The sequence below is a fragment of the Aedes albopictus genome, chromosome 3, assembly GCF_035046485.1.
Source record: "Aedes albopictus strain Foshan chromosome 3, AalbF5, whole genome shotgun sequence".
Classification (NCBI taxonomy): domain Eukaryota; kingdom Metazoa; phylum Arthropoda; class Insecta; order Diptera; family Culicidae; genus Aedes; species Aedes albopictus.
This window is the reverse complement of record NC_085138.1, coordinates 183,483,497-183,511,144: the sequence shown is the minus strand read 5'-3', so window position 1 is coordinate 183,511,144 and position 27,648 is coordinate 183,483,497. Positions and strand designations below refer to the sequence as shown.

Genomic DNA, 27,648 nt, shown 5'->3' with positions numbered 1-27,648 from the left:
ATTTAATTTTAAAACCTAACGAGATATTAAATATCTCAAAATATATCTCAACTAGGGATTTCCAAGATTTTGATTAGTTAGTTACTTTCTGTGATTGCGATTCCAATTGATAATATATAATGCTGACCTTGTTATCAACCATTTGTACTCTATGATATTGATATACAAATGGAGACGCTTGGTTGTTGATGCCATATTAACCATATTGATATGATGACCCATGAAAATGGCGTCTTGCATTATATCCTGTTTTTTTTTCGACCAAAAACGATTATCCCAAAGCCATAGATTGCAAATGGTGAGTCGACAACTTGAAAAAAGCATCTACTACCCCCTCATGTTTCCACGAGTCAGCCGATGGCGAAAACCGCCAACTAAACGGCTGTATGAAAAAAAAATAGGAAAACATTTGTTCCTGTATACTTTTTGAGTTCCATTTTGCTCCATATCAACTGTGTTAAATTTTAGCTTTATCGAAGAAACTATATTTTAGTGCCCGCCTTTATTGAATTTCCATAAGATTCAGTATGGGGAAAATTTACTTATTCAAAGGAAAATCGCTAGGGGTCACACATTGATCCTTAAAAATTAGTCGATGAATGATTTCTGTATAGGGTAATTGTTCCCATCGTTATGGTAGTACCTAATGTTGCGGTAATGACAATTGAGCACCTTTTCGACTGAAATGTTACCAAAACGTATTTTTAATAGATGTATTGTGCCTAATTAATGAGATTGCACCATTTGTTTGCTCAAGAATTAGTTGCCCAAAAACCTATTTAAAAAAAAATATTTTCCTTAATATGTTTGCTGCTGTATTCCTATTATTGCGGTAGTGTTCCTAATGTTGCGGTATCCCATATGATTTCAATGGGATACCGCAACAATAGGAACAAATACCGCAACATTAGGAACACAATGTTCTTTCCGATAAAAATGAACGAAATGCTCATAACAACCACAAAGTGGCAATATTTCGTTATTTTCCCGTAGATAAAGGATAGATTTTATAATTTTTAATTCAAGCCATGTAAAAAGTTTGCTAAGAACGATACGATTGTGTTTTAAACATGACCCAGTGCTTAACTCCTCCATGATCGGATCAGTTACCCTAAAACTTCACGAGAAATCAGACCTCCGAGAACAGCAAAGAGATGCGACGTTCGTGGAAAAAGTTATTAAGCTTTACCCGATCGATGAAATGACGAGATTTCATACCTAAATGGTCCACTGCACGAATTTATGCTGGCCTGCTTACTCTCACAGAAAATTTTACGTTTGAGAGGTGCCGATACCGCTCAAACATCAAATTTTGTGTGAGAGTAAGCAGACCAGAATAAATTCGTGCAGTAATCCATTATTGTTATTCCCAGGCCCGGATTAAGGATTGTGGGGGCCCGGATTAAGGATTGTGGGGGCCCGGGGCCCGAGCGGATGTGGAGGCCCCTAGGAGAGATGACCAGAAATGTTTTTCCTTATTTTTGAACAGTACTTGAGCAATATTAAAAATAATGCTAATGTTAGCAACCACAAAAGGTTTTTGTGGGGGCCCCTAAAATGTGGGGGCCCGGGGCCCGGGCCCCCCCGGCCCCCCCTTAGATCCGGCCCTGGTTATTCCCTACATATTAAACAGCGTTGCCATAGGGCACTGCATTGTTTTGATTTAGTATGGGATTTTGACGTTTCTTGGCCTTGTTGTTTACATAATTTCTGCAAGAGTGAAAGAGAAGGAGAGAAATTCATGCAGTGCCCTATGCTATTCAGTTATCTGTCAATATTTTTTCCACATAGGGTCTAGAACCTTTTGGGCAGGGGGACCCTTTTTTAGGCACTTGCTGCTGTAACTCAGTCAACCCCAATCCAATTGACTTGAATTTTTGTACATGGCGAGATACTGTAAAAATCTCGTAGTGTTTCAAAAAAAAAATCAAGTCAGTTGGTTCCATATTGACTGAGTTATAGCAAGTGCTCAAAATAGGTCCACTTGCCCCAATGGTATCGCACGGTAGCTTAGCAGGTAGTGCAGTCTGGGCATTGTTGTCCTTCTGACTTCAGTTAGATTGAGGAGGTACGTCCAGAGTGTCTCTTCACCAAGGGCATGCGGCTCAAACAGCGTCTGTTCTGGCAGCGGCTGAGTACAAAATGCTGCATCGATTCAGTTATACCTAAGGAGGCAGCCCCTTCAACCCGAAGTAGACGATGTAAGGTACCCTGATGAAAATTCTCAATCACCCAGAAAAGCATAAGTAGAGCAAACGGATAGGCAACAGACCCGGCAACGAAATGAGAACAATGATTGGACAGTTGAAACTTGGAGTGTGAGAACTTTGAATGAACTCGCACGAGTTGGGCCGAGCTAGGAGCCCAACTGCAGAATGTCGGCGTTGATGTGGTAGCAATCTGGGAGATACACTGGTCCAAAACTGGACAACGTGAATTTCGAACGGTGGAACCCATCGCCAACATTTACTACAGCTCCAGCGACAGCGATAAGGCAGAACGTGGAGTTATCTTCAGAGTGATCGCGAATCAAATGAAACGAGTTATTTGGTGGAAGCCGATAAACAATCGAATCTGTGTGTTGATACTGAGGGACAATTTATTCATCTCAGCTTCTGCAAAGCTGAGCATCTGTTATCTGGCTCACAATAGCGTCTGATCCCCTTGTTAGGGGTGGCTCAACTGTGCACTACGATTTTCCGGAAAGTTGGTGCGAGTCAGCCATTGCAACGGAAGATCAGCAACATAATAATACGATCCGCGTCCAACGGCAACGAGGGAATAGTGAGGATTGCAGTTGAGCAGACACAAATGCAAAGCAAGCCTACACGTGAACAACATAGACCTAAATGTATTCGCACTTCTTCACTCGCGAACTAACGAAGCTGGTACCACTCGCCTGTGATTCGCAAAGTCGTCCTAGATATTTGTCAATTTAGGGGTCATCCATTAAGTACGTCACGATCCTTTAAGGTCCCATTAGACATGACAAATATTTGGCCAAAAAAGCCCAACAAATGGCCAACACAACGTGAATCATGGCAACCTCGGATGAATGTCGGACTACAATGACAAATATTTGTCATTAAATATGACAAACAGTCTAATGGCCCCTTAAAGGAGGGGGGGGGGGGTTGTTGAAGTGTGACTGAGAAGCAATGTATTAAGTATAGGGAAAACCCGTTCGAAGGGGGGAGGGGGTGAAAATTTCCAATTTCATCTCGACATACTTAATGGACATTCCGGGACATTTGGCCGAATGCCGTTTGGCCGAAAAATGAATGATGAACTTAAGTGACCATATCACTGTTTCCCGTCTCAGTATAGCTTGAAAGAACAGCCTATGATTCAAAGGAAAAATCAAAGGACACTGAAGCAGATCATCAAATCCTCCAGAAATTCCGTGAATACTAGGTCCCAACGCATCACCAGTTCATCGACTTTGAAACGGCATATCGACCGCACAGCGCAGTGGAAAATTATGCATGAAAGCGGCTGACCAGGTTGATCATAGTAAAAACATATGGTGTGCAAAGCTGAGTAAGAGTTTATTCAGATTTCATCAAAGATTGCGACAAGGTAACAGACCCTAATGCTTACTCTTCAACATCGCTCTGCAAGGTGTAATGCGATGAGCTGAGTTCAAAAGACGGCATATAATTTTCACGAAATCTGGTTAACTATTGTGCTTTGCATACGATGCCACGATAGACGGGGATCCTCGAGGTAGTGGAGGCACGGTAAAGGCTGGCAATGCGATTCAGACCTCTTGAATGGTCCTTCAACATCTTGCCATTCAACTCCGATCCCTACCTTCGAGTGGCACCGGTCGGAATACGAGCAACCTTAGGGACGATCGGGTAACCAACCCCGGTGCGAACTTTGGTCGTATGCTGACAGGAACGGGGATTTGCTTCGGCAAACTTACTGGGTCCCTCCAGACAATTAGCCGGGGGGTTGGTGTTAGGCCCTGCGAGCCGGCCGTGATAAACCAAGTATCGCAAAATCAACAAGAGAATACGAACCGAGACCAACGGCAACGCTTCCTGCGAATAAAAAGGACTTGCGATTGGAAACTCGATACGTGGAATTGCAGATCTCTCAATTTCATAGGGAGCACCCGCATACTTGTCGGATAGGGAGCACCCGCATGTACGGAAGATCGTTTTTTGTTGGACATGATCAAAGGTGCTCTTACATGGCTTGAATTTCTGCTTGAAACACATTGGGATTGCATCCCATTGGTATAGCTTTACGTATACCCGGGCCAAAAACTCCAGCACCAGTTTTTTTTACCCATATTAGAATATTACCCATCAGAATAAAATACAATACGACACTGATTCTTCATTAGGGCATAACTGACATTTTCGATTTCTCTTCATCGATCCTCTCTTTGTGTTATTACGGAAAGTGTATTAAGTTTTCCAAAGATTTTTTGGTTGAAATGCGAAGACGACTACTTCTTGCTCTAGGAACAAAAAGAATAATGATTTTGTTTGTTTTGATCAAGTTATTAGCGAAAGAGAGAGTCGACGAAGAGAAATCGATCAAGTCAGTTAGGCCCTTAAGAACAATCATTGTGGAATAAAACCTGAATGTAAACTTGGCCCACCAGAATTCCAAATATAGCGGCTTGGTTTAACCATATTAAAGAAAAAATCATAGTTATCCTTCGTAAGCATCCATATCCAATCCTCTACAGTTTTAATACCTATCTGAGATAAATTTGTCTATGAAAGTCTTTGGCGATCTTCACATGTCCTACTATATCACCTTCTAGCATTTTATTGTGACGCAGACACTACAGGTCACTTTTTGCCACTTGCAGTTAAACAAATTGATGCAATGCTAACATATTGAGAAGGGCATCTAATGCAACAGATGGTGTGCTTGGCGTTGCCCCTGTAATTGATATACATGCAAGTCTTTTAAGCTTGCTTCGCTCAAAATTACCTCGAATGTTTAGACTACCATACAAGTGAGCCGCTTCTGTATAATCTGGAGCAACTGAAGCAACCGGATTTCGCCACCGCATACGTGCAGAATTTTGAGGCAGCGTTGCTGGACGAGGACGATCTCAATGAAGCCCCTCTAGAGGATTGCTGGAGCACAGTAAAAACAGCCATCAATAACGCATCTGAGACCAACTTTGGGTATGTGGACCGGAGGCGAAAGAACGATTGGTTCGACGATGATTGTAGAAATATTTTGGAAGAGAAGAACGGAGCGAGGGCGATCATGCTGTAGCACGGGACCCGGCCGAACGTGGAGCGATATAAAAGAACGCGGAAACAGCAGATCCGTCCCTTCCGGGAGAAAAAGCGCCACCTGTAAGAAGCAGAATGTGAACAAATGTAACTGCTGGACCGTTCATACGAAACACGGAAGTTCTTCCAGAAGCTCAACGCATCCCGCAAAGGCGCCGGGAGCATCTTGACTGACGGATGTGAGGCGATCGAAAGGTGAAAGCACTACAACGAACACCTGAATGGTGCGGGAGCACAGACATGCAGGATCAAGGCGGCGGGAGAAATGATTTCGTCAGTACAGCAAGATGGTAAGGATAACATGGGAACTGAACTCATCAAAATGGGCCCGGAAAAGTTTGCCATCTGTCTGCATCGGCTAATAATCCCGATCTGGGAGACCGAACAGCTACCGGTAAAGTGTAATACAAGGGTCATTTACCCCATCTACAAGAAAGGTAACAAATTTGAGTGCGAGAACTTCCGAGAGTTAAATAGTTTATGGGAAGTTAACGAGCCGGCTTCGTTGACGGCCGCTCGACAACAGACCAAATCATCACTGTACATCCTCCGAAAATGGCGCGAATACCAGGTGCCAATGCACTATCTGTTCCATAGCACAAATCTCCCAAATGGAGAAGAACGTGCTTCTGAAGCCGACCTACTGATACAACCTGTTCATCGACTTCAAGGCGGCGTACGATAGTATCGATCGTAGAGAGCTATAAAAAAACATGGAGGAGAATGACTTTTCGGGGAAGTTCGTTCTAGTTCGTTCGAATCTCGCTGGGGACTACGACAAGCTGATGGAATCTCACGCCTGTTATTCAACATCGCCCTGAAAGGGTTCGTTCAAATATTACGTAACGCTAATGGGGGAGGGAGGGGGGCTAGCGCTGTGTTACGCTTCATACAAAATTTCAAAATATCCCTTACAAAAGTTGTTACGTGGGGGAGGGAGGGGGTCTAAAATTGTAAAATTTTGCGTTACGTAATATTTGAATGAACCCAAAGGTATTATGCAACAAGCCGGGCTCAACAGTCGAGGCACGATTTTCACAAAATCCGGTCAATTTGTCTGTTCTGCGGGTAATATGGATATAATTACTAGAACATTCGGAATAGTGACAGAACTGTAGACCCGCCATAAACGTGAAGCAACATTGATCGGGCTCACGGTAAAGTTTTCGAAAACGCAGTATGCTGACAGGCGGAACCACGAACAACAGGGCAAGCCTAGGCAGCAGTGTTACGATAGACGGGGGCAATTTCAAGGCGGTGAAAGACTTCGTCAACCTCGGTTCCTTATTAACGGCAGACAACAACGTTAGCCGTAAAATACGAAGCGCATCATCAGTGAAAATCGGGCCTATTATGATCTCCACAAGAATCTGCGGTTGAAAATGATTCGCCCTCGCACCAAATGTGCCATGCATAAAACGCTGATCAAACCAGTGATCCTCTACGGACACGACACATCCTCGAAAAAGACCTGCATGTATTCGGAGTTTTAGAGCGATGCGTCCAAAGGACGATCTCCGGCAGTGTGCAGGAGAATGGTGTGTCGTGGATGAACCACGAGCTCGCTGCACTCTACGGCGAACCCAGCATCCATAAGGTGGCCAAAGCCAGTAGGTGACAGGGTATGTTTCAAGAATGCCGGACAACAACCATGCAAAGTGAAAGTTCGCTACTGATTTGGTTGGCACAAGCAGGCATGGAACTCAAAGAGCACGATGATCAGACCAGGTGGAGCGTGATCTGGTGAGCATTGGGCGTGACTGAAGATGGAGAGCGGCAGCCAAACCGAAAAATTTAACGTAATACTGTTGATTATGTATTTCAACAAATTAATAAAATGTAGCATTATGTAATTTTAATAATCCAATTTCCATCGCTTGTATAGACATATCGAACAAATTAGACCTTTTACCACACGTCCTTCCAATCGGCTCAAAATGTGATGATGATCTATATACTACCTTGACATTGGTCACGACAAAACAAGATGCAACTGAATCTAAAACCGAAACCGAACCAAAACCAGTCGTGCTAAATCATTCAATCCATTCAAAATTAGCGTCCAATTAACTAGGTTGTCGCCGACGGGGATTCTCATTTAGGGGTAGGCGGGGCATTATGGACACCCGGGGCAGAATGGACACCCTCAATATTTTGAAATATGCGAACTTTTTTGAACTTTTAATGAATGGAGAATATAGTCCATTTGTCTAAAACGTAGTTTCAGGAAATAAACATTCGAAATTAAAATTATACTTGATTTTACACGAAAAAGTTGCGTCCTCCGTTTTTTGTGCATGGAAATTATAATTTTCACACCATCTAAAATAAGATTTAGTGATTAATTTATTGCAGGTCGATTAAAACCTGATATTTCTAGAACACATGCAAGTAGTTTTGCTGTATCTACATGCTTAACATGTTTATATTTTCTTCTTTATTATATCAACAATCAAGTTTGGAAATATCTTCTGCTGCCGGGGCAAAATGGACACTCACCTTTTTGAAAGAAGCGACAAGGGAAACATATAACCTAAATCACAAACCAACCAAATTCTTCGATTTCAGTATATTTTCGGTTAAATGTTCACTATAGTAGACATAGGGTGAAACAAATTGGTCAAAAAACGACAGAAGTGGAAAATAGTTGTTCTAGGCACAGCTGTACATGCCGACCAAAACAAAGCTTTATCCAAAACAGCCTGAATTTAAATTAACTGAACAAAAATGAACTACTTCGGCGTTTTATTCATCCATAATAGTTGTTTTGTAATGAAATGACTTCATAGGTGTAAATAATGTACGAAATTCGTAAAAGTCTCATGGTGTCCATATTGCCCCATGGGGGTGTCCATTCTGCCCCGTATGCTTGAAGACGGTCATGAAAAACTAACATTTTTCAAAACATTTTTTGAAGTGGAGAAATCATTTTTCTTCGTGAGCATTCTTATGCAATAGATGCTAAATAGACTTTAAAAGGATACATGTATGAAAAAACTAAACTTTTTTGACATCTTGCCAGGTAAAGTTGGCAAAAACCTTAGGGTGTCCATATTGCCCCGCCTACCCCTATCGTCGGAAATATCTAACATTGTTCGCGTCATTGTGCGATTTATCATCGGCTATTGCATTCATCGTATAGAGTATTGCGATATAGTGCTGTTTTTGAATAGGTTATTGAACAAATACATACCAGATATGGAAAATCCAAATAAGATTAAAGTGTGAGTTGACTTACCTGTAAAAAAGAGAAAAAAAAGTAGTTATTTGTTTGGATAAGCAGAATTCACATCTATTCACTTCTGAGAATATAAAATATCGTATAAGTAACTGACACTCATCTGTTTTTATAAGATGATCAAATGTAACACACTGAAATAATTGTAAACAAAATAATTTCACTTGATGATAAGATTAGGAGACAACGTTACTTGTTAGTATTATGACATTGATGCGACCGCAAAAATCACATGAAATACGAAAGTTAGTAAATCAAAGTGATTCTATTACATCACTTATTCTACTGCCTATAATCGCAAAACAGTCGCATATTTGCTGGCTGGCTAGTACTAGATTGATAGATAGACACATCAAGTTAATATTGCTCAATGATCAGATGTAGGATTGAAATTTCACAAGAATTTCCGCAATATTTCCAAGGTCGTCAATAAAAAAATGACAGTCCATTGAGATCATACCGTGACTCACAAATTACAACTGATTTGATTCGGCAGCGCAAAATAAAGGACTCTTGCGATTGTCCCTCGTCATTCATAAACATTCACACACACTTCATTCTCTACTGACACGTGACTAATTCAGCACCCCCGATCCAACGGAGGGTGTCAAATGGGGACAGTTCGTGTGTGTTTATAAATTCATTTGTAATCATTGCTAATTGACTTCATGCCATCCAGTCAGTCAGTGCGACATATGATTGCATTCCTTCGATTCTGTCTGTGTCTTGTTGAATAAGTTCATCCCATATGGTTCCGACATGTGAGCAATAATATTAGGTGTTCTGTGCAGATAGAACGAGTGATGCGCAATATATTTTTTAATTGTGGAAAAAATCGATAAGCAATTACTACGGTTTGCAAACCGGAATTTCATGATTGAGCAAATTTGTGTCAAGTGCAAGGAAATGGGTGCTCTCTCAGATTGCGACGACACAAATCAGAAATTAGCTTAATCAGAGGAGAATGACTGTTTGCTGACCTCCATATACACAGATCTACCTACACATATACACGGATCTAAAGTACATTTTTGTGACATACGATTAATTTGAAGTGTGGGATTTCCCAGAAGTTTACATGACATGTTATGTAAACTTAGTGATACTATTATTTAAACTTTCATTTTATTCCGAAAAGAGGAAAAAAAGTTTAATAATAGCATATTTTGATACGGAAATCAAAAAGTGATATTGGTTTGATTAAGATTGAGATCTTTAAATATCAAATTTTTTTATTGGTCAGATGTTGAAGAGACAAAAGCTTTTACCTCAATCGAATCAATATCACATTTTAATCGTTAGTAATTGTCCTCAAGCCGTGATGTCTTGTAATTCAGAATGGCTCAGAGTGGTTGCATGGCATATAACATAAAATGACATATTATATCAGGTAAACCATTATGCCAGGTAGTTGGTCGTATAACAATGTTCTTTTAAATATCGTTCTAACGCCAGTGAACAACATCTTCATAAATTATACCGAAAGAGAGAACTCATAAATTTCCAAATATTCACCGACCTGAATCGACCACAATACAGGAGAAGTAGATTGAATCTGTTGCCTTGTTGCTAGGTCCGAAACGGGTTTTCTTATTGGTTTCAGCGGCGTTTTTTGCCCCATTCATCCATTCGCATAATTCCTGGTCACCACCAGGAGCGGACGGTTGCCGAGTCTTACCGTGCGGTACCGATGATAGTTCACGGTTATAGCTCTTCGGATAGTTTCACAATCAATCAATGAATTGCACGAATATTGTCGCTCAAAGGACAACCAAGCAGTAACCGAGCGAGCGGAACAAGAACGTGAAAATGAACATCGTCAACAGACGAAACATGAGAGCGATTTTATTGACTCCATTTATTATCAATCGAAATCGCTCGCTAACAACGATAATGGATATCAATTGATTTTAAATTAAAACTGGACCGACCGGAACACGACGAATGTGTGAATTTGGTGTCCTATTGTAGGGGAGATGTTCTTGTAGGAAATTGTGATTCTTATAATCTTATTTATAGATTTTCCAAAAAGCACAAATCAAAAAAGTAAAGGTAAAAACTGTGTTAAATCTTTCTTAAAACCAAGGTTTGAAACCTATTTGATTTGTTTGTATTTAAGGGGCCCAAATGCAAAATGGTGTAAGTGATGATTTTGTCGATTTTGTGTTGAGCACATAAAAAAAATCTTTAGATTCCAGGATTTTAGGAACTTTTTTAAGATTGTTTTTACGATGATTAGAAAAATTACAACAAATTGGCGATTTTAAAACTCTATACATTTTGCATGGATTGAAAATTTGGTGAAAAATTTTTAGACTCATTTACTCGAAAGTCTGTTTTGTCACTTTGCTTCTAACCCCCTTATTTGTTTCTGTTATTTTCGTTAGCAGTGATTTTTTAATGAGGATATGGGGGCATAGCATTAACCCCCGAGTAGTAGCGTCAGCAAGTATCTTCAGCGGCCACTTTTAGTCTACCACAAGCGTGCATTCTTCATTCTTCTTCTTCTTATTGGCGTATCGATCCAACTGGGACAAAACCTGCTTATCAGTTTAGTGTTCTATAGGCACTTCCTACTGAGAGCTTCCTCTGCCAATGACTATTTTGCATGTGTATATCGTGTAGGAGGTACGAAAATACTTAATGCCCAGGAAAGTCAAGGAAGTTTCCATCATAAAAAGTTCCTGGACCGACCGGGAATCGAACCCGTCACCCTCAGCATGGTCATGCTGAATACCCACGCCTTTACAGAAGTGGCTATAGAAGCCCTTCTTGAAATGATATTTGTTGATGAATTGAAAGTTCTGAACGATTCATGTATTACATACACCACGTAAATAAGCATGACCAGCAAAATACTCACGATAAGGTTCGCACGGCAGACTAATAACAAATAGAAAATGATACCTGTACAATTTCAATACAAATTGCAAGTCATGTATTCGATTTGGAAAGTTACTTGCTTGATAAAAATAGCAGCGGAGGCAACATGCAATCACTGGTGGAAAATATTGAAGAGAGTCTCTGTGTATGATCGCAATCCCTATAAAAGTCACAATAAAAACTCTGTCGTATATCATTAGAGGAGCAATAACTGAATGCCCAGAGAAAATTTTCGAATTTGAATTTTCCAGGTTTTTAGTATATAATTCCAAAATTAGACCAAAGTGGAACCATCTCGACAGGGCTTTTACTTTGGGAGCAGTTCCCTACTATAAATCAGTCAATTTTGAACCAAATGACACCATTTTTGGAACGCAGGGAGATGTCAAGTCAATTGAATTGGCTGAGTTATAGCGAAAAACTGCCCAAAATACAAGCCACTGTCCAACTGGCTCGGAACCCTAGTTTTCGAAAACTATAAAGAAATCTTGTGTAAAAGAGTCACAGTGGACTTACCAGATTGGTAGGCATGTTGGTTCACATGAAGAGGAACGTTGGCCAGATGAACATCACGGATGTGATGATCCACAATGCGTTCTAAGCATTTCACAAGAAAAGAGGTAAAACTGATAGATCTGAAACTCTTTGCTTCTTCATACGACGCACGACCCACTTTCGGAATAAACTTCACAGTAATATCCCGCCAGGATTTGGGAATATACCCTGTAGCAAAACTGCAAACAAGTATTTTTTTCAAAACATGTTTGAAATGATCAAATCCCTTCTGAAGCAAAATAGGATAAATCCCTTCTGCCCCAAGGGAGTTGAAAGGAGCAGAGCTATTAAGTGCCCACTCAATCGATTCTATAGTTACAATACTCCGAGCCGAAGCCAGGGAATCGTAACTACAAGAAAAGACATCAGGTTGATCCGAAGATGTAATATCCACACATCCAGGGAAGTGTGTGCTGAATAAGCATTCCAGAACTTCCTCATCAGAGGAAGCCAGATCGCCATTTATCAAACGAAGTTCGTTCACTCGGAAATCCTTAGATTTCGCAAGGATTTTATTTAACCGACTGACTTCACTCAAACTGGAAACATTTGTACAAAGGTTTTTCCAGCCGGATCGTTCAGCAGACCGGAGAGTTTACCTGTAGGCCTTGCGAGCCGACCTGAAAGCCTCCGAACCAGCCGAACGTCGTCTGTTCTAACTCTTTCTATATTGTTTCTTGAGTTTCGCCAGATCAGAGTTCCACCAAGGAATTCCTCTTGTGGTCTTCACAGACCGTAGAGGACATGCTTCTTCAAAAGCTTCCATGATGAGGGCCGTTGTAGTATCAACGGCATCATCTAAATCACTTGAAGTGTCAATGGATGGTAAGTATCCATGAAATTTGGCCGCAACCAAATCGGTAAAAAGATCCCAGATTGTTGACCGGGGATTCCTGAAACGCAATGTTTGCGAAGTAACATTGACATGTTCAAAAAAGATGTATCGATGGTCTGATAAAGATTCTTCATCTGACACATGCCAATTGGTCAACTCGTGACTAATTCTACTAGAGCAAAGCGTTATGTCTAACACTTCCTCTCTAGCAGATACCATGAAGGTTGGGCGGTTGCCTACGTTAAGTAATGCAAGATCTGTACTACTTAAGTACTCCATCAAACTGGAGCCTCTCAAGTTAATGTCCGAGCTGCCCCAGATGATATGGTGAGCATTAGCATCACTGCCAACAATTAGCGGAAGGCCTTTTGAAGTACAGTATGCGATGACTTGTTTGAAAGCATCCGTAGGGGATGGTTCATCATGCGGTAAATAAACCGAACAATAGACGTATTTCCTGTTGAGGGTTCCAACAGATACATCAATTGTAATAGCACATACATCTCTGGTGGTTAGTTCAGAGATGAGTGTAGCAACTATTGCGTTGTTGACAAGCACACAGGCTCGAGGCATGACACGCGAGTTTGCCATTTCATGTTTACTGAAAGTAGCAAACACCGGGTTCACAAGGTTTCCTAGATAGAAATTCCCCTTACGAAAGTAAGGTTCTTGGACCAAGGGCACTTGGGCTGAACAATTTTGCATAAATCTGCAAAGATTGACTGTTGCTGTTCTTTTATGCTGAAGATTGATCTGAGCTATCCTAACCGTAGCCACTACCCAAACTAGGCAAGATTAAACTCTTCGCAACAACAACAGCAACAAAACCAGATCGGTATCGATTGGAAAACGCCAAAGGCGAGGATACACAGAATACATTGTGTTAATCGCATAATGCGAAATCATATAGGTGAAATTTTAAACTAAATAACAACATCTTCATAATCCCGCCCTTATTTAGCCTCAAGTGAGACTGATGAAGGGCAGCCGATTGTCTCGGAGAAACACAAGGTCCACTGTAAAGACCGGTCCAGAAAGTATGGACGCAGTAAGAAAATATTGGCATTTCAAAACTATTGATGACTAGTTCTTTTTGAAAGCTACATCCTGTTGGTCAACCTATTTTCTCAACATTTGTATAGCGGTTTTTGCGATTCCAACAGTTTGTTTCAAAATACATGAACTTTCAGCGGAACATCATCGAAAAAATGTGCACAAACGATGTACAGAGTTTGAAAGGACACTTAGGAAATGAACAAAATATGGTAGGAGTAAGTGAGAAAATTCTGCAAGCAGTAATCAGCAATCACGGTGGGGAGAACACGTTTAAGCATAGGCAGCAATTGGGTAAAAAATAAAGATACTGCTAACCCTCGTTTGGATAAACAAATAATGAAGGTGTTTGAGCACAAGAAAAAACCTTCTAACTTACACAAAGCGGGGTATGACCAAAAAAGTTATCATTTCGAATTCCAATGCTCATCGTGACAAAGAACGTTTGAATTGTCGATCCTATAGTAAGCAGAAACAGCCAAAACGAAGCCCGAAACAAGAACCATTAATTAGGCCCAGACAACTGAAGACTAGGTGCGTCCATACTTTCTGGGGCAGTCTTTACCATTGCTCCGGTTAGCGCAGTAAGGGCAACATACTGTGGGGGGCACCCTGGACTCCACAGGCTCCGTTTGCGGTTAGGTTTTTATTAGACCCCACTAGCCATTCATTCCTAGGCACGGTAAGCATGAACCCGTACCACACCATGAATTAGGGGTCACCTGTTGGTGGACTTTTCCCACCGAAATAGGCGGTCCGTAGTGTTATTCTTAGCCAATTGAGACAATCGCTACCGACACTACACAGCTATCTAGGCTGATCGAGGAAAAAAGTAATAGGTATTGATGATCAACTTCATACGGGCCCGAACAGCCGAACAAGCTCCTTCTGTGATTTTTTGAATGTTCTCTCGTGATTTCTGGAACTTGTTCCTGGGATTTATACCAGTGTTCCTCCCAGGATTTTGGCATAAGTTTGTCATGATAATAAGCTCTGCGGGAGTACCTACGCTTCCAGAGTTTCTCGCTGTATTATCCCCGGAGATCCTTCCAAAATTTATAGAAAGTTCCTTCAGGAATTTCTGTGAGTGGTTTTCCGGAATAGCTTTCCAACAATTTCTCTCCGGATGTATTCGAAATTTTAAGTTCCTTGATGAATTTCTTTCAAAGAGTTTTACGATATTTCTCTTGGATTTCCTAGCAGGATTTGACGGGGAAAAGCTCTTTGAACAATTTGGAAAAAAAAATCCGAAATCCCGGGAAGAACTACTGCAGAAAATTTATGAAAAACTTTTTCAAAAGTCCTTGGGGGAGCTCTTGTAGAAATTTCAGGAACAATATCTGTAGAAACCCAAAAAATACGACATTTTTTTTTTTCAAATATCTAAGAAACCAGTAGAGATATCGCATTTTTTAGCACAAATTTGGCCCAAATGGGTTCTAGAATCGCCGATTTAGTCTAGAAATGCTATGTTTGAAAATTAATTTTGAAATGTTTTTTGAAAATTTGTTATAGCAAACAAATCATTTAAACCCTTTGCGCCACCCCTAAATATCAACCGAAATCGCTCATTTTTGTACAGCTCACTTATTTCGACTAGTAGATCACTTTCCACCTGGGAAATCTAATCCCGGAGAGATTTTTTTAAAATTAGCCCACCCTACTCTGGGAGCAAATCTCTGAAAAAAAATCTGAAAAGAAATTCCGTAAGATTTCCGTGAAAAACGCCAGCGTTGGAATTCAGGAGTCCTTAAAAATCCAGGAAGAACTATGGAAGGAACTTGACAATGATTTTTCATAAGGGCCTAACTGACTTGATCGATTTCTCTTCGTCGACTCTCTCTCTTTCGCTAATAACTTGACCAAAACAAACAAAATCATTATTCTTTTTGTTTCTATAGCAACATGTAGTCATCTTCTTCGCATTTTAACCAAAAAATCTTTGGAAAACTCAATACACATTCTGTAATAACACATAGAGAGGATCGATGAAGAGAACTCGAAAATATTAGTTAGGCCCAAATGAATCAGTGTCGAACTGTTCAAATCTTGGGAAAATGCCGATAGGAATTCGGAACAATTTCCGCAAGGAATTCAAAAAGGAATCCAAGAAAACTGAAAAAAGTTCCAGAAAGAACCCTGAAGGAATTTCTGGAAAAAAAACCATTGTACAGGGATGGAAGAAGGAAGGAAATTTCCTTGACTTCCTTGGGCATAGAGTATCTTCGTGCCTGCCACACGATATACACATGCAAAATGGTCATTGGCAGAGGAAGCTCTCAGTTAATAACTGTGGAAGTGCTCATAGAACACTAAGCTGAGAAGCAGGCTTTGTCCCAGTGAGGACGTTACGCCAAGAAGAGAGAGAGAGAGGGATGGAAGAATTTTCAACTTCTTCACGGAACCACACGCTTTCGGTAAGAGCCTTTAGCAATAGTGGACTCCCTAAGATTTAACCTATAGTTTACATTTACAAATTTGTTCAAATAAGACTAGCTTCATCACATGGAACTGCTGTCTAGGGACATGAGCCATGGTCTCCCGGTGGAAGTTTACCGGTAGAAGCAGTTTTGAGCGGGAAATTTGAGAATAATTGCTAGGGGTCCACTATATGTTAAGGGTCTACTTATTGGATAAAATACCCTACCTTGAATTGTTTGAGAGACAATAGATTAATCGCGGTGGGCGTAAAGTGGTTGGCACCGTGTATAACGAATCTTGACTGCAGGTTTTTACCATACCTACAAGTTTCTAATATACGAGTTTCTTGTAAAACGTGAAACAAAAGCTTGAAATTTATAATTTGTTTCTTAGAGATACATGCTATGTTTTTCTAGGAAATCAGAACAATTATATTCTGTAGAAACAAATTATCAATTCAATTTGAAATGGTGAACCATAATTCAAGATGGCGCCAAGGAATGGTAATTTGAGCTATGATACCATAAATACAATATGGACATTAAGGTGGCCCACACTTATATAAAAAAACAAAAATTTCGAAAAATGCCAAGTCTTACCTCCTAAATCAGTTGTTTTAGACTCCCAGAAGCTACGTTCTCAATTTGAGCAAAATAAATTAAGCCTAAGAGGGCGCTCAAATCGCTTGAAGTTTGTATGGGAAAACTTGGCCAAATGTATGCAGAAATTTAAAGTTTTCGAATTTTACCGCTAGGTGGCGCTGTAAGCGTTTAATAATCAAACCCTTTGGTATTATTGTAGGTGACTATATGCCAAACAACTTTGTCGAAGACCGCAAAGTGTTCCAACGTCTGTGAAAAAAGTTATACCCTAGGAAAAGTGAGGATAAACTTTATTGTTATTTTTCCAATACATGTAAAGGAATAATATCAATAATGAAATCTCAATACTTTGCTTCATTTTGCCTAGGGTATAACTTTTTTCACAGCCGTCGGATCACTTCGCGGTCTTCGATAAAGTTCTTTGGCATATAGTCAGCTACAATAATACCAAAAGGTTTGATTATTGAACGCTTACTGCGCCACCTAGCGGCAAAATTCGAAAACATAAAATTTCTGCATACATTTTGCTAAGTTTTCCCATACAAATTTCAAGCGTTTTGAGCGCCCCCTTAGGCTCAACCGATTTTGCTCAAATTTTGAACGTAGCTTCTGGGAGTCCAAAACTACTGATGTAGGAGGTAAGACTTGGCATTTTTCGAAGTTTTTGTTTTTCATATAAGTGTGGGCCACCCTAATGGACATCTATCGATCAGGTATGATCAGTAAAATGGTGAAGGCTGGGTAGATGATAGAGTAGAAGGTTAGGGTAGATGGTAGGATGAAGGATGGATTATAGAGCGTATGGTGGAGGATTAGGATAGAGGGTACGATAGAAGGTAGGGTGGATGATAGCGTAGAGGTTATAGTAGAAGAGAACAGAGCAGAGATTAGGGTTGAGGGTTAGGATAGAGCGTGCGATATAGGTTTAGGATAGAGGGCAGAGAAAACGACTAGGTGGACGGTAAAATGATAAGGATAAGAAAAGACGAGAATTTTTCAATATACCTTCAGGAATTCTTTCCGGGATTTCTTCAGGCATTCCTATCGAAAATTTTCCGAGGATTCTTACCGAGATTCCATCAGATGTTTCTTCCGGAATAGCTGTGTGGATTGCTCCTGAAATTTCTTCAAGGATTTCTGCAGGGATGGCTTTGAAAATCCATCAGGCTGAAAGGATGCTGTTAGTGATTCTATTCGGCATTCCTTCAGGGATTTAACTCTTTCAAAGAGTCCTGCTGTTATTCTATTAGGGATTCTACCCGAAAAAGAATATGAAAGAATATAGATTTCTGCCTAGATTTCTTCAGATCTTAGATTTTTTTATTTAGTTATTTGTGCCGGAATTCCTTATGGAATACACTTTCCGGGATTTGTTCTATGGTTCTTTCAGTGAATCCTACTGAGCTTTCATCCGAGATCCCAACCATGATTTCTCTAAGAATTTCATCAGGTATTCTCTACGGGATTCCATCAGAAATAAAGTAATCCCTGATTTAGAAAATCTTTAAACATTCTTTCAAAAATTCTTTAGGGCATTTTTTCAGGGATTTCTACTGGAATTACTCCATTGGTAATATTTCAAGGATTTCTATTATATTCAGATAGGATTTAATAAATAGCTAGTGTAACTCTTTCGCCTATATTCCTGCTGTTATTTTTCAGGGATTTCTCTCGTGATTTTTCCAGTAATTTCTCCCGAGAATTCTTCTGTGGACTGTGATTCTTTCAACCGAGCTTCCAGTTGAGATACCTCTCAGGATTCTACCAGACATGACTCTCTGAATTCTTTTACGAAATCCTCCCGGGATTCCCTTAGGGATTTCTGCCGGGATTGCTTTAGAAAATTTTGAACTGACAAATGTTCTGGTCGGCATTCCTTCAGGGATTACTGCTGAAATTTCTTCAAAGATCCCTTATTTTAGGGGTTTCTGATAGGATTGCTTCGGGGGGTTCTCTTGGTGTGCCTTCAAAGATTCCTTCAAGGAATCTTTCAGGTATTCATGCCAGGGTTCGTGATGTGTGGTCCCTTCTAAAAATCTTCTCGGTTGCTTCACATTCCTCAAAGGATTTTTTCTATGATTTAAACCGGTATTTCTCCAATTATTTTTCCTGGGAGTCCTGCCGGGCTTCCAGCCAAAATTTCTTTGAGGATCCCATTAAAAATTCTGAAGGGGAGCTTAAAAAAAACATCGGATGACCCACATTGTAGATTTTTTTGGAACTTGGACTTCCAATTCGTGAAATTATGTTTATTTTATTGGAACTTGACTGTTTATAACAAGTTTTTATGAAGATTACAATTGTGAGACACCATCAGCGTTAACGGGTTAATAGCAAAATTGTTATTTCAAATTTTTGCTCGAAACAAAATGTAGGAATCAAGGTCAATTTCACGGTATACGAATGCCAAATACCTGAGCAACGACAACCTTGCAAACCTGTATCCTCTCCTGCGTATGTGACCGTATACTGCGTATAAGACCAGTGACCGAGCTTGAGTCGCACACAAGATGACATTTTCTCGGAAATATTTGAAAGCCATATTGTAAGCCGAATTGAATGCACCCTCCTCTCGACAGAACCGATGCGATTGTAGGTAGGTAGGTATGGAATGATTTTTCTGAGAATCGCAACGTGCAACTCTTAATAAATTGGTAACCGGCAAAAATCACGATGCTCACACGTGATGGCATTGCTATGGCGTTCTTCACCATGGCGGAATGTTCGCCAGCAGTTTCGAGCTCGCGGGCCATGTGTTAATAGAAGAAGGGTATGCTCATAAATCATGGGAATTGAAAAAGCGCCACTAAATTGGCTGTGTACTCTTAGAGTTCTGTAGGGTTTGGGCTGTAAATGGCTTATAACTTCGCGTCGTTACATATTATCCGGGACAAAGGTTTTTCAGTTTAAATGACTATCAGGAAATTTAGTAATATTTTGTTTTTCCATCGAGGTGTTCCGTAAATAATGACACATTGCAATAAAATCTTACCTATGAAGTAGGTGGAATTGAAACCGTTCAAAAGTGATCGGGCAATTAAGCAAGTGAAAATACTGTTGATGATTCGCTGGAATGTGAGTGCATCTCTGCGTCGTGATTCACAGTATGTTATTAATCTGGTGATTGAGAGTAGAAAATGAAACTTGTACACCTGCTTTAGCCAACGACTTATTCAATCAAGGTCAACAAGTAACCCGAAACGAAGATTTGCAATCGTAAGGAAATACATGTTTCTATAAATATTCTTAAAAATGATCAAAAATAACTCAAGCGCTTACTCTTCAAACAACGCACACGTAAGCACTGATTGCTTCCGACAGGTTCATAAGGTGGACCCTTCAACACGTGGCATGTGGATAATGAGTGTTCATTCCCGGTATTGTTTACGACTCGAGTTGAACATCATCCAGCCTTGACATGCCACGAGTTGAGCCTTCTCGACATTATCAGTGCCTTCGTCTACCTTCGAATTGATACCGAGGGAGGCATATCGAACCTTATCTCGGGCACTACTTATTTCCTCACAAAAGTACTTCGCGCTAACGCAGAGTCACACGACGAGCAGTGCTTTCTGAAACCGTTATCGAAAAAGCACGTGCCAAGCATGACCGCGCAGTTCAGCCAATGACGAAGCAGGGAAAAACAATGAACTTTGAAACTCCTCGGACTGCAAAAAGCTTGTGACAAAAAAGGGTACCCTGTTCGTTATCACGTAGGAATTTTAGACACACCTACTAGAGGTAGTATTCGTTTGTGTTCGTCCAATCCGGAGCCCAAAAACCCCTTTCTGAAAGCGGCTGTGTAAGTGAATTGACTCTATACAGCGCACAGTGGCTGATTTCGTCATTTTAGCGCGCTTAATTAATAACTTTTTAACTATGACGTTTAGCGTCTTGGTGTCTTCGAGAAAGTTTTTCGCTATAATAAGGAGCTTTTTTTGAACTATTGTAAAAAATGATCAATCCCCCTAAAAATGAGATAAAAAAATTATTTTTTGCATTTTTTAAGATACAAAGTTGGTGTCTTCACAAAAGTTGTAGATAATGTTATTTGGAGCAACTTTTCCGAAGACGCCAAATGTGTAACTCCGTTACTTTTCAAGATACGTTACGTTTTTTAACATCAGCCCCTTGAAAAGGGTTTTTGCGCAATAACTTTCGAAGGATTGATTCTACATTTTTCTGATGTTCTACAAAGTTATAGATAATGGTAAAATACATAACTTTGCCGAACTCGACATCCCGCTAATTTCAAAAATAAAATAGTTATAACGGTTTTTGTAGTTTTTTGGGCCATATTTCAAGCATATATACCCTAGCTATAGGCAATTATATGCAAATTTCCTTTTACGCATGTGAATATACAAGTAATTGCCTCTCTTAGAAAGCCAAAACCATCAAACTGTAAGAGACTGTAAGATGGTTTTTGTACAGAAACTTTCAACCATCTATGTTACTTTTATATGGGATTTATTCATATCTTCACCATATTTTTTTTAGAGTTCGTTACAGCTCGCATTTTTATTGTTATTGTAAATGTGTGAATATATAGAAAGGATTGTGGTGCATTCTGCAACATTCATGAAGTACGTTACATTAAAACTTACCATCTACTTCTATTTTCTGACTAACTGACTAACTAACTGATGTAGAACATCAGAAAAATGTAGAATCAATCCTTCGAAAGTTATTGCGCAAAAACCCTTTTCAAGGGGCTGATGATAAAAAACGTAACGTATCTTGAAAAGTAACGGAGTTACAAACTTGGCGTCTTTGAAAAAGTTGCTCCAAATAACATTATCTACAACTTTTGTGAAGACACCAACCTTGTATCTTGAAAAATGTAAAAAATAAATTTTCTCTCTCACTTTTAGGGGGATTGATCCTTTTTTACAATAGTTCAAAAGAAGCTCTTTATTATAGCAAAAAACTTTCTCGAAGACACCATGACGCTAAATGTCATAGTTAAAAAGTTATTAATTAAGCGCGCTAAAATGACGAAATCAGCCACTGTGCAGCGGCCCGATGCTAATGACTTTTGTCAGTAAATCTGCGCAATGCGGGAAACTCACGGGAGTTCGATTGCAAGCGGGGGAGACAAATGTTGACGCATTTGTACAGTGATAAAAATTGAGCACATCGTATCGCTCACTTGGAATAATTCCGGCGGGTGACGTTTGTCAACATACACGTGAAATGACGGGCAATTGTGAAATCATTTGTTGAACAGCGCTGAATAGCTGCTGAAGTATACCTCTATAGATAGAGGAACAGAGAGTTATTGTTGCCGGGCAACGTCCAAATGATAATTGCTAGTGGTGAATTGTTATAACAAGTACTACAGGCAGATGAATGCATTGAAAAACTCGAGTTAATCCACCCATGGCAAACAGAACTTCTCTTACCATACCTAAAAAATGTTCATCCTGAAAAATGGATTCAACATATCGATCACAAAATAATTTGTGTAAAAAAAACAATAACATCATGGGACTTTCCTTTAAGGCACTAATGTTGTTAAAAGTTTTTGGTTGTTAAACAAAATAGCAACGATTAATCTTTGCAGACCTTTAGAAAATGGTACAACCCAAGTGGCCTTAGTTCAAGAACCTTTACTTTCGTAAGGGGAATTTCTATCTAGAAGCCTTGTGAACCCGATGTTTGCTACTCTCAGTAAAAATAAAATGGTAAACTCGCGTGTCATGCCTCGATCCTGTGTGCCTGTCAACAACGCAATCGTTGCTACACTCGTTTCAGAATTAACCAGCAGAGATGTATGCGCTACCACAGTTGATGTGTTTGTTGGAAACCTCAACAGGATATATATCAGGCCAAACATGTCTAAAGGTCCTATCTGCAGAAGAGAGGCTCTCTTTGGTTTCCCTCTCTTTCGTTAATATCTCAGCTGTTTATTTGTATTATGATTGTCTCCTTACATTGAACGATGGTCAAAACAATCGTCTTTTGATTTGTACTGCAAAAATAGTTGAAAAATGTACCATTACATTGCAATAATTGAAAGAGAAAGTGAACAAAGAGAGCCTCTCAAATGCAGATAGGACCTATTGAAATGTTTGGCCTGATATCGGTTGTTCGGTTTATTTACCGCATGATGAACCATTCCCCACGGATGCTTTCAAACAAATCATCGCATACTGCACTTCAAAAGGCCTTCCTCTAATTGTTGACAGTGATGCTAGTGCTCACCATATCAGCTGGGGCAGCTCAGACATTAACTTGAGAGGCTCCAGTTTGATAGAGTACTTCAGTAGTACTGATCCTGGATTACTTAATAGGCAACCGACCAACCTTCATGGTATCTGCTAGAAAAGAAGTGTTAGACATAACACTTTGCTCTAGTAGAATTAATCACGGGCTGACCAATTGGCATGTATCAGATAAAAATGAAGTAGGTATCTGATCATCGCTCAGTGGCGTCTCGTAACCTCACTTTTTACCTGTTCAACGACTCAAAAACATGCAATTGCGGAGAATACAAGATTAGAATCAAATTGAAAATTAATCAAAATAGCTAATCTCGCCATGTTCCGTTATTTACAAGCTAATTTGATTCGAAAATTCAAGAATTTACACTTGGTGAACAGGTAGATTTGAGGTTAGGGAATCGCCACTGTCATCGCTACATCTTTTTTGAACATTTAAATGTTACTTCGCAAACTTTGCGTTTCAGGAATCCCCGATCAATCAGCTGGGATCTCATTACTGATTTAGTTGCGGTCAAATTTCATGGATTCTCACCACCCATTGACACTCTTTTCGGTGATCTAGATGATACCGTTGGCACTACAACGTCCTTCATCATGGCAGCATTTGAAGAAGCTTGCCCACTGCGGTCTGTGAAGACCACAAGTGAAACCCCTTGGTGGAACTCTGATCTTGCGAAGCTCCGGAAACAAAGAGTTGGAACAGACTACTTTCGGCTGGTTCGGAGGCATTCAGGTCGACTCTCAAGGCCAACAAGAAAGCTCTCCGGTCTGCTGAACGACCTGTCTAGAAAAAAAAACTTTGTACAAATGTTTTCAGTTGAACAAAATCTTTGCGAAATCCAAGAATTTCCGATCGAACGAACTGCGTATGCTCAATGGCGATTTCACTTCCTCTGATGAGGATGTTTTGGAATGTTTCTTCAGTAGCCACTTATCCGGATGTGTAGATTTTATATCTTCGGATGAACCTGATGTCTTTTCTTGTAGTTATGATTCTCTGGCTTCGGCTCTGAGTATAGGAACTATAACTATGAACTATGAACTATGAACTATGAGTGGGCACTAAATAGCTTTGCTTCTTCCAAATTTCCTGGAGCAGATGGGGCATAAAAAGGAATTTGATTATTTCAAACATGTTATGAAAACAAAAAAAAACTTGTTTGCAGTTTTGCTACAGGGTATATTCCCAAGTATTTGCAGGGTATTACTGTAAAGTTTATTCCAAAAGTGGGTCGTGCGTCGTATGAAGAAGGAAAGAGTTCCAGGTCTATCAGTATGACCCATTTTCTTCTGAAATGCTTTGAACGCATAAACATTAGTTAGTTATCACATCTGTGATGTTCATTTGGCTAACATGCCTCTATATGTGCTATCAATCTGATAAGTCTACTGTCTTTTTGACACAAGGTTATTGTATTTTTTACGAATAATCAGACTTTGACGACGAAATTGAACTCGCCCATTATATGGTACTAACCTAATATTTATGACACCTTTTCGCCTTCTTTCCTCGATTCAGGCGAAACCAGCTGATTTTGTTATGAAAACATAATCAGCTGGTAGCTGAGAACAATGAGGATGAACGTAAACATCGGTGAACCAGCTGGTTTTGTTGTGTAAACATGGACCGAGAACAAAAGACCTTAATGGTAAACATAGAGCTTACTGACGTTTATTCACCTTTCTCTTCCAAACATGCAGGCGGAATAGGATTTGTTGTCATCAGGAAAGGTTTCCCGATGAAAACAAATCCTATCCCGCCTGCATGCTTGAAAGAGAGAGGTGAATAAACGTCAGCAAGCTCTATTGAGACGGCAGGCGAAAACTGTCACATTATCGGGAGAGTTGCAAAAACTCTGCGACTGAGATTGACAGCGAAATCGAAATCGAAATCTGAGTACGACGAAATTTATTGCATCAAAGTCTAAGTCGAAAAAAAATCGCAATAAAGCATTCACTTAAAAACAATCGTTTTTGAACGTTTTCTATGATATCAAGGATGCCTTTGACAACGTATCTTTCGATACCATATTGGAATCATGATATATCTCCAATAATTTCCAATTGGATTTACCAAATGCTAGAAAACCGACATCTCTTCTCGACATTGCGTCAAGCGGCGATTAGGAAATTAAGTGTTTTGTGTAATCTCGTAGCATGTACGCTGTGGAGGCAACTCAATAATAACGATTTTCCCATTTATGGATTTGCCGACGACTACATAACATTGTTAGTTGGTATGTGCATCAGCACCTTTGAGTTGAGGGTTTGTGTCACCAATAAGGCCTTTCGGTTAATCCGTGTAAAACATTTGTTGTTCTTTTCATGGAGAGGCGAAACCGGCATTCGAACTTTGATCAGGTAAAGTACATAGAAGTTATTCTTGATTCCAAACTTCCTTGAACATAGCATTGAGATCAGAATCAAGATGATCTTCGGGCAATGATGGCGAACTTTTGGTACAACTTGGGGTCTAAAACAAATGGACTTTCACAACTATTGTTCGACCAATATTGGCATATAATTGCCTTTTGTGGTGGCAACAGGGCGAAGTGAGAACGATCCAATTAAAATTAGACCATCTCCAAAATATGTGCTTAATGGCGATGTCTGGAGCGTTCCCACGGCAGCGCTCCAAGTTCTCTTTGACGTTGCCCCACTACATATTCATCTGAAACAACAAGAACTTTGTTGCATTTACCGCCCATCGGTACTCGGTTTACTAGAGCAAACTCCTGTAAACCACAGATCAACACGCACCTCGTTGTCTTCACTTATGGTGGATTGGGACAAAGTTATCCTTGCTCCAAGTGATCTTACAATTGCTTGTAATTTTCCATATAGGAAATTTTCTACGAAACTCCCATCTCGGGAAGAGCGAACATCTCGGTATCTAAAGAGAAGTATTTCAGACTACATCGTATGGTACATTGATGGCTCCCTTTTCGAAGGTCGAGCGGGTGCTGGTGTTCAGTCTCGTGAGCTAAGGCTACACCAGTGTTACTCACTTGGTAGATACTGCACCGTTTTTCCGGTTGAAATCTTTGCTTTTAGTGCGCAGTGCCATCAGCACTTCTGTAACACGTTATGAATAAAGATATATGCTTTTGCTCTAGGTCGAAGTTATTTACCGCTTGTCGAGCTAAAATCGAGGAGCTGAATTCAGCAAACGCTGTTCACCTTATATGGGTACCTGGCATTCTTCCATCGCTGGAAATGAATTGGCTGATTAAGCTTGCACTGTGCACTGGAGCACAGTGCACATACATGACTTCATTGGACCTGAGCCAGCCATTCCGGTATCCAAAGTGTTGGGTAAAGCTTCAGATTAATACCGGGGCTGCCACTCAACACAAATAATACTGGAATAGTTTGAAGTAATGTCGTTGAATACAATTTTATTGTACTGAGTCAGGGATGGCAGTATCTTACAAATCTGTCTAAGCAGAATTGCAGCATTCTGGACGAAACTGAACAGCCTGATTTATTTGTATGTGATAGTTGTGAATCTGATTATGATAGCGAGCTATTTGGGCAGTGGCAGGAATTTTGAGCTCTCTTCGCTGTAGACTAGACGCTAGACACTATACGTATCTCACTAAAAAAATGTGTCAAATGGTTCAAAATCAACTGAGCTATAGCAGAAAATTGCCCAAAGTAGGAGCCCTGCCAAGAGGGATCCACTTCCCTGGAACTTCGTATCGTAAACACTGTTCGTTTTTTGCAATCTGTCTTCGTTTCGGGTTTGTGTTTTTTCCGGTTTATTCTTCGTTTAACTACTGGAGACTAAGCGAGTGGTATGAACGAGTGAACATTCGATATGGTTTAGAAGGCATTGTTAGCCTATTGGATACTGCAACTACAGGCAAACTTAAAAAACTAACTGAATAGGAGTATCCGGTGAGCTCGTTCCTTGTTGTTCCCTATTATATTTGATCACGACATATACTTGGGTATTTCGGGGGATAGCCTAAGGAAGCTATATGAACTGGTTTCCGGACTAATGTTCGTGGAATGGCCAGAGGTTTGTCACGAGATAACAACCGTCATGTTGTATTCCGAAAGAGTCCAGTGAATTTTGTTTACTCTGCTACAATAAACCATTAGGTAGTGAAAACCGTCCAATCTCAAATATTTGAAGCAAATAACATCGACTACCTTCGAAAAATGCCATAGGTTATTCATCATGTCGATAATATTGACCTTAAATATTAAAGTGAGAGCGGGTTTTCCGTGACTTTCTTGTAGATCTGGTCTAGTCGCACAAGTTTTTCATAAACCATATTTTCAGATTCAGTTGCTGAAATGAGCTGTAGCAGGTGATTGAATCTAAATATGTCGAAATTACATTTTCAGCACTGGCTATAGTCTTCAATTACGCTTTATGCATATTTGCAGTGCCCTTTTCAAAGCGCTGTTAGAGCCCTTTGTGGTACGCTTATGCATTAGTGCCTTCTTCCAATATATCTTCATACTTCTCTACCTTTCCCTATTCTTATCCTAAGCGTTTCACCTTGAGAGGAAAAGTCTCTAGCATAGTCGGGCATACTTCAACACGACTGGT

The 27,648-nt window shown here is 40.0% G+C and overlaps 1 protein-coding gene across 1 annotated transcript in view; it reads right to left on the bottom strand.

The window, feature by feature from the left end:
- LOC109398795 (sodium-dependent phosphate transporter 2) overlaps window positions 1–27,648 on the bottom strand; it is a 150,695-nt gene that overhangs the window by 99,493 nt on the left and 23,554 nt on the right. The gene's annotated exons all lie outside the window — the stretch shown is intronic.